Below are 11541 nucleotides of genomic sequence, written 5' to 3'. Positions count from 1 at the left end.
AGTTGCCAGAAATTTGTGATGTTAAAATGGGGTCACAAACCAAAAAAAGATTGGGAAAAGATATTAAACTTCCATAATGTTGCATATTTATTGATTTTAAACATTTTTACCCCTTTCTTGCATGGTTGCACTTAAAGATCTTCTTAATAAAACCATATATTTATGAAAAAATTCAAAATGCATTCACCTTTAGCCTAATTTTGAGTAATAAAATTAATCTTAAAAAAAAATTAGATACTTTTTTTTTAGCCAAAAAAAAGGTTGAGAACCACTGTTTTATTTTATTTTATTTTATTTTATATATTATTTTATTTTATTTTGCAGGGATGAGGGTATCACAGTTACCTGTAACTCAAAACCTACAGTATTTTTCCACTTGAAGACATGACACAGAGATCCAGATCTGGATGCTAAAATGTTTACAGGATTCTTCACTGAGGCACTTTTTAACATTTTTGTGATTTTCTCTGGATTAAAGGTTTGGGTAAAAAATCACACAAATGCTGTTTGACAGTATCTGTCAACATGATCTATTTATTGTTGATGTTGAAGATGATCTAGAAATGACAGCATGTTTTTCCATTTCCTTTCAAATTGTGTTCTGTTTAATCAGTGTTTTCTGAAACTTAATGTTGAGCTGTAACTGCAAGTTTAGTATTTACTCATTATACATTCCTTTTTTATATATATATATAAATCTTGTTTCTCTTCAGTCTTGTAATAGAACTGACTATATTGACACTGAATTCACATCCCTTGGAGCATATTTTAAGGGTTGGAGAATTGATTTATAATATTGTGCATATGTTTCTTTTGTATTTATAACAGAGGAATTATTCAGCCTGGTTAATGTGATCTAAATGGAGTAAAGGTCCATCATTCATTATTTTATTTTATTTTGTTTTGCAGGGTATTCAGATTCAGCAAACTTTATTGATCCCACAGTGCATTCATTTGCAGTATTTCTCAGAGCAGTTCTCACACATACACAAACGCATACACAGGGTTTCCGTGGGGTCTTAAAAAGTCTTAAAAGCCTTGAATGTACAAAGCTGCACTTAATACATTAAAAAAGTCTTTAAAAGTTCTACTAGTTGAAACTATGTACCTCTCTCACCTTAAAAAACATTTCTAAATATGACTCTTAATAGATATATGAACTTTAAGTCTTAAGTTTGTATGCAACATTTAATATTTATTTCAGCATTCATATTATTTTCATTGTCAATGTGAATATGTTATGTTTGTTTAAGTTGAGGACGTGCTGTAAGATTAAAAAAAAAAAGCTTCATTCAGCCTAATCCTTTTCAGTCTGACTGTATAAACTGATTATTTAATTAGTGAAGTTTGTATTATAAATTTTTGTTTTATGGAGTGATTGTTGGATCTATGGACTGTGTTTGTTCTTCAGACTGAAATAAAACAGTAAAACAAAATAAAACAACAAAAAGGTATTAAATTTAATATGGTGGGTCTTAAGTTATGTTGCCATAAACTTGTTTGCTGTATTGTGTTTAAATATGTTTGTTAAATGTCCACGCTGCAAAGAAAGTCACGTTAGTCAACTCACTTCCACCCGTTCCAACCTGATCATTTATATTGAAATTAGGAATCAATTATCGCTAACTTTGCACCCCCTGATGAGGAATGACTTGGAACAATTGGAATGAAGGCGTTGGAGTAATTAAATACATTTTCCTAAATTGTAGGAGTCATGAATTTTTGCCAGTATGGCCATGAAATAGGCATTAAATTCTATTCTATGGAGTCTTAAAAAGGTCTTAAATGAGTGATATTTTGCTTTTTTAAAATGGTTTTATGCATTTTCAAACATTCCCTGTGGTCTACATAAACTGTAAATGCTATACTTGGGTCTGAATCCTTTATTTTTTCAACTCCACAGGTCCATCTTCAACCCTATTTCTGAGTAATGACACCAGAAAGGTCATTTTGAGCGCTGGCCCTTTAAATGCAAATGAGCCCACCCCCTCCAGGCTGTTGACTGTGCTGCTCTGTCCTGTTCAACCAACAACTGAACATTTTAGGTAATCGACTCGAAGTTTGAACATATTTTCAGTTTTTACTACAACCGCTGCTGCTGATAAACAATTATGACGTACTCGGAGAAATGTTCATCGGAAGTCTGGACCTTATATGTGCAAATTTTATGATGTAACTAGTTATAAAATGTAACAAATTAAGAAGGAATCAAAACAGGTTGTAGAAATCCACTCGATTTTTGCCAAAATGAACATAAAGATAGCTTTGCAGCACCTGGAGGGTTCAAATTCAAACTGTATGAACTATTTGGGTCCAAATACACAAATAAATGAACCAAAGACAAATAAAAGTGGGTTTAGCAAAATATGACCCCTTTAAAAGTCTTTAATTTAACTTGTAGAAACCTGTACGGTTAGGCACTTTTTTTTTTTTTTTTTTTTTTTTTTCACATTTTTGTGATTTTGTCAGGATTAAAGGTTTGCATCACTTTGAAAAAACATCATACCAATGCTGTGTGACAACATCTGTGAACATGATCTATTTATTGTTGATCATGAGAATGAACTAGAAATGAAATATTTTCCATTTGATTTCTAAATGTGTTATATTCAGTCAATATTCCAAACCTTACTTTTGAACAGCAACTGTAGATTTAGTATTTAGACTCAACGTTCTTTTTTAAAAAAATTTAATTAAATTTTTTTTTAATAAAATTTGTTTGTCTTACAATAGAACTGAAAATATTGACACTGAATTCACATCCACTCCACCCCAATGGATGATTAAAAAAATAAATAAATAAATAAATAATACGTTCTTGGAGCATGTTTTAAGGGTTGGAGAACTGATTTATAACATACTGTGTATATATGTTTATGTTATTTACAACATAGTGGAATTATTCAGCCTGGTTAATATGGTCTAAGTGGATGAGGGTCGGTCATTTCATTATTAAATTGTGCAGATGAAAGGATATTGCAGTCGTGCCTGTAACCAAGCTCTTGAAAACATTTCAGAAATATCCAGATCTGATTCTTCACTTTTCAACACTTTTGTGGTTTTCTTAGAACCAAAAGTATGTATTGCTATGTGGAAAAAAAAAAAAAAAAATCACACACATGCTACATGGCAATATCTGTCAACATGATCAATTTCAGTCTTGACGTTAGAGCATATTTACCATTTAATTTGTAAGACTCTTATATGTAATTAATGTTCCTAACCTTAGTTTTGAACTTTAACTGCAGATGTAGTATTTAGACTCATTGTTCTATTTTTTTTTTTTTTTTTTAATTTTATTATTTATTTTATTATTATTATTAATTTTTTTTTTTTTTTGTAACCCACCACCACCATACCTATTCGGAGGACAACTTTATTTTCAATAACAGCTTGTGCTTAACAAGTAACAAGTAACAAGTAACAATCTCCAGTTTTAAACTCATAATGTCATCTAGTCCTTGCTCGTATACATATACATATACATATACATATACATATACATATACATATACATATACATATACATATACATAGAAGGAGGGCTCATACAGACAAAAGTGTACAGGGACAGGACGGAACAAAATGACAAATTGATACAAGACAGTGGGACAGGTTTTTTTTTTTAGTATAAAACCTGTTTCTACTCAGTTTTATAACAGAACTGACACTATTGATACTGAATTGACATCTGCTCCACCCTAAGTAAGCAAAGGATGATAAAAAAAAAAAGAAAAAAAAAAGACGTTTTAAGGGGTGGAGATTTGCTTTCTGTATTTGTATTTGAATTTATTTATTTAGTTACAGGACAGTGAGCATTGGCATTAGTTACAAAGAACACGATGCATGCACCAGATTTAGCAGAGAAGCTAATTTCCATCTGTTGTTCTGGACAAACGACTAATACAACAAACATCACTTAGATTACAAAGTCATAATATACTGGAAGAAAACCGCTAAACGTGACAGATATAGGAAAGTCTGCTCAGATTAAACGGCTTTAGCTAAATACATAAAACGGGGCTTACATTCTAAAAATATACTAACTTTCCTAGAGCAAGAATAAGATATAAAAGATAGAACGAGATGGAGAGAAGAAGAGAAAGAGAAAAAAAAAGCAAGAAGAATACATAAATAAATAAATAGATAAATAAATAAGCTAATTGTGCAACTGCAAAAAACACAGACAAGTAAAAACTACTGAGCTAAAAACTTCAATAGAACTAACATTTTAACATACTGTCTAAGTTTCTTTTGTGTTTTCAACATAGTGGAATTACTCAAACCTGATTAATATGATGTAGGAGGGTGAGGGTCTGCAATCTCCGATAGTTCTTTTTGGAAAAGGTACACGCCATCTGTTCGTACATGGAGTCTGATCTATTTACATAATCCTGCACAACTTCCCTTCAATCTTCACAGTTGCACTGACTTCTCATCAGGCATTACTTTAGTTAAGCTGACTTTATCTAGTTTCGTCCTGGGGCATATGGCTAAGTAAAATAGCAATATTAAAAGGATTAATGTTTTTTCCCCACTTGGTACTCCGGTCACAATCCCAGTCATATTTGGATTCGTTTAATAAATCTTTGTTCATGTTAAATCTTAGGGACCTAAACAGCCGCCGGCGACCAAATACACCTTGCACCACTAATCCTATCAATACAGTTAAATAATTCAGGTAAAAATGCAGTTTTATCAGCTTTTTATCCTCATCAGATATGACCCATTTAGATATTCAGAGACTCTGGAGTGAATGTGGAAACACCATCATCTTCTGCATCATTGATTTGCCTGTGTGAATGTAAAATCCATGTGGCATTGATTGTAGATGCTCATTTTTATTTTCAGTTAAGGATGGAAAAATCACTTTTATTTCAGCTTTATCTGTTTTCATACAGTTGCAGAAAAAAATTATTAGACCATCAAAAGTCATCAGAAACAATTATTATCTAATCAAGTACTAACTCCCAATAAAAAAAAAATACCATCGTAGTATTTTTATCAAATACTATTGAGTCTCTAATTGACTGTGCATATATTAGTCTGTACATTTAAGTAAAGCTGCTCATCTGTTCTTTTTTTTAATGCATTTTGCCTTAAATTTGCTATATCTCAGCATTAATATACAGTTGCAGAAAAAAATTATTAGACCATCCAAAACAATAGTTATGCAATCAAGTACTAACTCCTGTGTGTATCATGTGACTAAAACAGACAGAAAAGAAAACATGGAATGCCTAAAAAGCACTGTTTTTGTCAGTGCAACGCCATAGATATTGATGTAAGAACTGAAGTGATTTTGGTTATGTGTTTTTTTCATTCATTTATGTGGTTTGGTAGTGGTTATTAAACTCAATTAAATGTGAGTAGTTGTACTTTTTGACAGACTTATTGAGTAGTGAATTTCATTTTAATGTGTTTATTTTTGCTGGAATCTCTGCAACATTCAGGTCTGTCTCCAATAAAATAAATAGATATAATATTCTACTTCTTTGTGAATTTAGTTTAGTTGAACTTATTTGGACATTATATGAAGTGAGATGGTAACAATGACAAAAGAATATATACATATATATATATATATATATATATATATATATATATATATATATATATATATATATATATATATATATATATATATATATATATTTAAATATATTAGACCCTTTAAAAAAAAAAAAACATAGCAAAATTACAAAAAACTACTCCAAATATAGGCACTGGTATAGCAAAAGAAAGATGAAACTACGATGCAGCTTGCATACAGTCAAGGAAAAAATTATTAGACCATCAAAAGTCATCAAAAACAATGGTCATGCAATCTAATACTAACTCCTGTGTGTATCATGTGACTAAAACAGACAGAAAAGAAAACATGGAATGCCTAAAAGCACTGTTTTTGTCAGTACAATGACACAGCTATTGATGTAAGAACTGAAGTGATTTTGATTATGTGTTATTTATTTATTTATTTATTTATGTGGTTTGGTTGTGGTTATTAAACTCAATTAAATGTGAGTAGTTTTACTGTTTGACAGACTTACTGAATACTGAATTTCATTTTAATGTGTTTATTTTTGCTGAAATCTGTGCATCATGCAGGTTTGTCTCCAATAAAACAAATGGATATAATATTCTACTTCTTTGTGAATTTAGTTTAGTTGAAATTATTTGCACATTATATGCAGTGAGATGGTAAAAATTACAAAAGAATATATATAACACTGGTCAACAACAAATTTATTGTTTAAGTTTTTTGAGCTGATTTAGGATCATTTTGGTGTGCTGAATCCAAAAATCACATTAATTTTGCTCAATCAGGTCAACTTTCTGAAATATGCTACATATTCACTTTTTAACATTTTTGCTTACATTTATGGGCATTTTCACATCATATGATACAAAATTCTTTCATATTTCTTGCAATAAATGAGTTCTGAAGATTTTACTTTTGCCAATTTATGATTAATGTTTTTTTTAATATTACAGGTGAATCAAATGGCTTCGACTAGAAGATCTTGCAAAAATAAGCCTGACGTATTCTGCTACATCTGCGGTGAATACACCATTGTACCTAACAGGAATCAAGTCACAAGTTTCATAAAGTGTGCTTACCAATCTTATTTTGGTATTATGTAATAAAAATGTAATCAATTTTGTGAGAAGATCTAATTTTTCAAAATCAAATTAGCAAAAAAACCTGACCTGATTGAGAAAAACAGGTGTCATTTTTGGATTTAGCGGTGCAAAATGGTCCTAATTCAGTTGAAAAAACCTAGACACTTGCAAAAAAATTTTTTTGTAACCCAGTGTTATATACTTAAATATATTAGACCCTTTAAAAAAAAATCATAGCAAAATTACAGAAAACTAATCAAAATATAGGCACTGGTATAACATAAGAAAGAAGAAACAATAAAATGCAGCTTACATACAGTGGCAAAAAAAATGATTACACCATCAAAAGTCAGCAAAAATAATGGTTATACAATCAAGTACTAACTCCTGTGTGTATCATGTGAATAAAACAGACAGAAAAGAAAACATGGAATGCCTAAAAGCACTGTTTTTGTCAGTACAATGCCATAGATACTGATGTAAGAACTGAAGTGATTTTGGTTATAATAAAATAAATAAATAAATAAAAAACATGGAAAATGGATAGATATCAGCTCTGAAATTGAACTCTTATGAGCTATTTTTGTTATCATTAAATTCGTCCAAACAAATGTACCTTTAGTTGTACCAGGCATTAAAATGAACAAGAAATTGAAGAAAACAAGGGTGGTCTAATAATTTTTTCCACGACTGTATAATCAGTGTCAAACTTATTCATAGTTTTAATGAACATCGACATGATCAGTAAATTAACAATAGGAAAATACCTGAATTTCACATTAAAAAAAGCAAAATGCAGAGGATGATATTATAATAAATACTGATAAATCACTTAAGAAATGTTAAAGGTAGAGAGACATTCATTTGAAAGTTGCCACAAAAATAGCTGTAGGTCTATAAGAGTTAAATATAATATCTAACATATATTTAATGTGTTTATAGTGCTTGTATATTAGATTTTTCCTCTTAATATGACCTTCAAAAAATGCATTAAGTGTTAAACGCAACCTATTATTATATATAAAAAATTTTTTAAAAAATCATATTTTATATCAAATGATTAAATTAAATGTCAGTTTTTTAGTAAAACAGTCATGTGTCTGCTCATACCTTTGCAGTGCACTACCCATCTCCACCCTGGTTGAAACCATGAGATGGAATTGACCTGTTGCTATGGTTACAAAGATTTATTTTCCATGTATGATTAAAAATGACAGAGCCACCAGCTCCTTAACTAACCTGTTAGTTCTTAAATTACAGACCTAATTTAAAAGAACGGGAAGAAGGAGAAAAGTTAGTTCAACCCGGAGAAGCTCATTTAATTTTAGCTTAAGCCCTGCATTTTAATTAAGTCTGTGCTACAGTGAAATTAAATAATTGTATTCTCAGTCTTAATGATAAAAAAGAAAATATATTGTGAAGGCTTAATGAAATCTAAGCTTAATTATTAACCCTTATTTAAAACCTTATGTGTTAAGCCCACATAAATAACATTTTCATTTGCACTGAAGATGATACATTTAATAAAATTATACTGATTTGACTGTGAGAGCGATGTTGTTAAATTAGTGACAGCGAGCAAAACGTCCAGACCTCGTCTGCTACCCATCACCTTTGTGAATGGAGTTATTTTTGTCAAGGTGTGCTCACGCATGTCTGCAGCGATGCACACAGGAGCCAGGAAATTAATCTTCAATGACTGCGTCTGTAATTGAATCACAGGGCTCATTCAAACCACCATCATTTGCCAATAATGACGAATAATTGTCAAAGAGAAACTGTGTCATTAATGAGTGGAAAGAAAAAAAAAAGAAAAGAAAAAAAAAGAGATGAGAGATGTGGTAATGATGAACCTTGATATGTTCCACAGAGGCGGGAAGCAGAGATCTATCTTTTCCCTCTGGTTCAGAAATGGTGCCAGCGCTGAACTGTAATGGCCTCCTGTTTGCCTGTCACGAGAGGAGAGAGAGGAAGTTGAATGAGTGGAATTAGATTGCATTTTCCATCCCCTTCATTGTTATTTTTGGTCAAATAACACATTGCTCTTCCACTCACAAGCCGGAGCAAAAAAAGCAGTTGGTGTGTAATCAATCCTTTTGGATAGGGAGTTGGTGGGGGGGCTCGGTCTGCGGCTGCCGCTGTGCACAAAATGGAATAAATGTGACATTAGGGACGCGGGTATCATTACCTTGATGAATTACGGAAGGTATAACGATTATGGAAATTGTCATCGACTGATCATTCGTCTCAATTTATTGCAGCTCAGTGCCACTGTGGCCCGGCGCTCTGAAATGTTATCATGTCAATAGTACTACGGGCTGTTATCAATGCTCGCCGCCATCCTACAATGGACATGCACTGTAGGTCTGTTGTACGCCATCCATCGCCATTCCAGCAACGGACACCCTTGATAGTTCGCAGGCTAAAAGGGGCAGCTAATTGAAAAATTGACCAGTTATAGACCTGCAGCGGTCACATGTTTGGAAAGAAGATGTAAAGCCATCAATGAATGGCTCTGTATCGATTCTAAATTATAAACGAAAGGCTCCATCATGAAACCACTTTTTCAATCTCTCTCTAATAAATTTCTATTACGTAACACGGTGAGAGAATCTGCTTTTTTTTGCTTTCTATTCCCTCCACCTCTATTTTTTTTTTTTTTTTTTGTCAAAGTGGGAATTTCTTATCACCTCTCCTCATTCTGTAGTTAATTATGTCAGGCATACATGCAAAAATTAAAAATCAATCACCAAATTACAATGTCAATACTATCCTACAAATTACCAACATAACATTAATGATATATTTATGGTAATTATGCCTTTGAAGACGGAGTAGTGGTAATAATCATACCACGACACAATGAGCAACACGGTGGTGCAGTGAATAGCAGTCATTCCTCACGGCAAGAAGGTCCTTGGTTCGATTCCAACACCAGTTGATGAGGGTGGAGTTTGCATGTTCTCCCCGTGTCTACGTGGGTTCTCTCTGGGTACTCCGGCTTCCTCTCACCATCCAACGACATGCACTGAAAGGTTAATCAGTTAACCTAAACTGCCCATAAGTAGTCGCTTTTGCATTGGACATCTGCGCAAAACTTTACCGATATTTACTAAATGTCCAAAAAAACAGAAGTGCGTAATGTCGGTTTTTCCATTAAATCACAAATGTGATGATTTGTTTATTTATTATCGTGAGATGACACGAGAAGTCATTCCATAAACATAACAAACATGAATACCGTGTTGATTTACAGATATGTTCATTATTATTATATATTACCCCTTTATCTCATACTAAATTAAAAGATAATTCGGTTTCCTGGTGTGTCCACACATACCGTGCCATGTTTCTTTGAAAACTCTTCTTCTCTTGTTGTAACGTCCGTCAACATCTGTTTTTTTTTTTTTTTCATGTGCCTCTAGTTGTTGAAAAAGGTCTTTCCATTACAGTTTTGTGTGATATACCAATCGTGCTATGCCTGAAAAACCACCTCTTGCCAGCGCAAAAACTTTTAATCGAAAAACAAGAGTTTTGGCGAAATGTTCGTTTTTCCATTAGGCAAATTTTTAGGCGCAAGTTGTATTCGCACAATTTGAGGGTCAGTGGAAAATCAGCTAGTTTGAATGTGAGAGTGATTGTTTGTCTCTATGTGTCGGCCCTGCGATGTAGCTGGGATAGGCTCCAAGTGACCCCAGTGGGGATAAAGCAGGTTCAGAAAATGAATGAATGAATGAATATGTAACACTGTGAGAGAACCTTCTATTCCCTCCACTTCTTTTTTTTTTTGTCAAATTGGGATTTCTTATCACCTCTCCTCATTCTGCAGGTAATGTCAGGCACATACAAAACTTAAAAATCAATCACCAAATTGCAATATCAATACAATCCTACAAATTACCCACATAACATTAGCGATATAGTTATGGTAATTATGCCTTTGAGGACGGAGTAGTGGTGATAATCATGCCACAACACAGTGGATTGCACTTGTGCCTCACAGCAAGAAGGTCCTTGGTTCGATTCCAACACCAGTTGATGGGGGTGGAGTCTGCATGTTCCCCCGTGTCTGTGTGGGTTCTCTCCGGGTACTCCGGCTTCCTCCCACCATCCAAACACATGCACTGATAAGTTAATCGGTTAATCTAAATAGCCCATTGGTGTGAATGTGAATGTGATTGTTTGTCTCTATGTGTCGGTTCTGCGATGAACTGGCGAAACGTCCAGGGTGTACCCCGTCTTCGCCCATAAGGCAAGGCAAATGTATTTGTATAGCACAATTCATACACAGGGCAATTGTGTGAGACAGGTTAAAAACACACAATTACAATTAAAACATAATCAATGAAACATAAATAATAATCAATTCAAATAAAGTAAAAGAGTGCAGATAGAACCCTTTCAGTTGTTCTATGCACAAGTTCTATGCTCCAAGTGACCCTAGTGAGGATAAAGCAGGTTCAGAAAATGAATGAATGAATGAATGAATGAATGAATGAATGAATGAATGAATGAATGAATGAATGAGTTCGTAACACTGTGAGAGAACCTCCTTTTTGCCTTTTATTCCACAGGTGTCAAACATGCGGTCCGGGGCCCAAAGGGTCCAGTCCGGCCCTTTGGATGAATGTGTGAAATGCAAAAATTACACTAAGATATGAACAATCCCTTTAGTTCAGGTTCCAAATTCAGACTAATTCAATGTCAAGTGGGCAGGACCAGTAAAATACTATTAGAAACTCCAAATTTTTCTCTTTGTAAATGTAAACATTTTCATGTATTTACACTAAAACAAAGTATAATTTCACAAAAAAATGTGAATAACCTGGACAAATATGAACAACCTGAAATGTCTTAAGAGAAGTAAGTACAATTTTAACAAGATTCTGCCTGCTATTAAATGTTTTGTGTATTTGT

Source organism: Sphaeramia orbicularis, chromosome 10 (assembly GCF_902148855.1).
Source record: "Sphaeramia orbicularis chromosome 10, fSphaOr1.1, whole genome shotgun sequence".
In the NCBI taxonomy this organism is placed as follows: domain Eukaryota; kingdom Metazoa; phylum Chordata; class Actinopteri; order Kurtiformes; family Apogonidae; genus Sphaeramia; species Sphaeramia orbicularis.
This window is presented reverse-complemented; position numbering follows the sequence as displayed.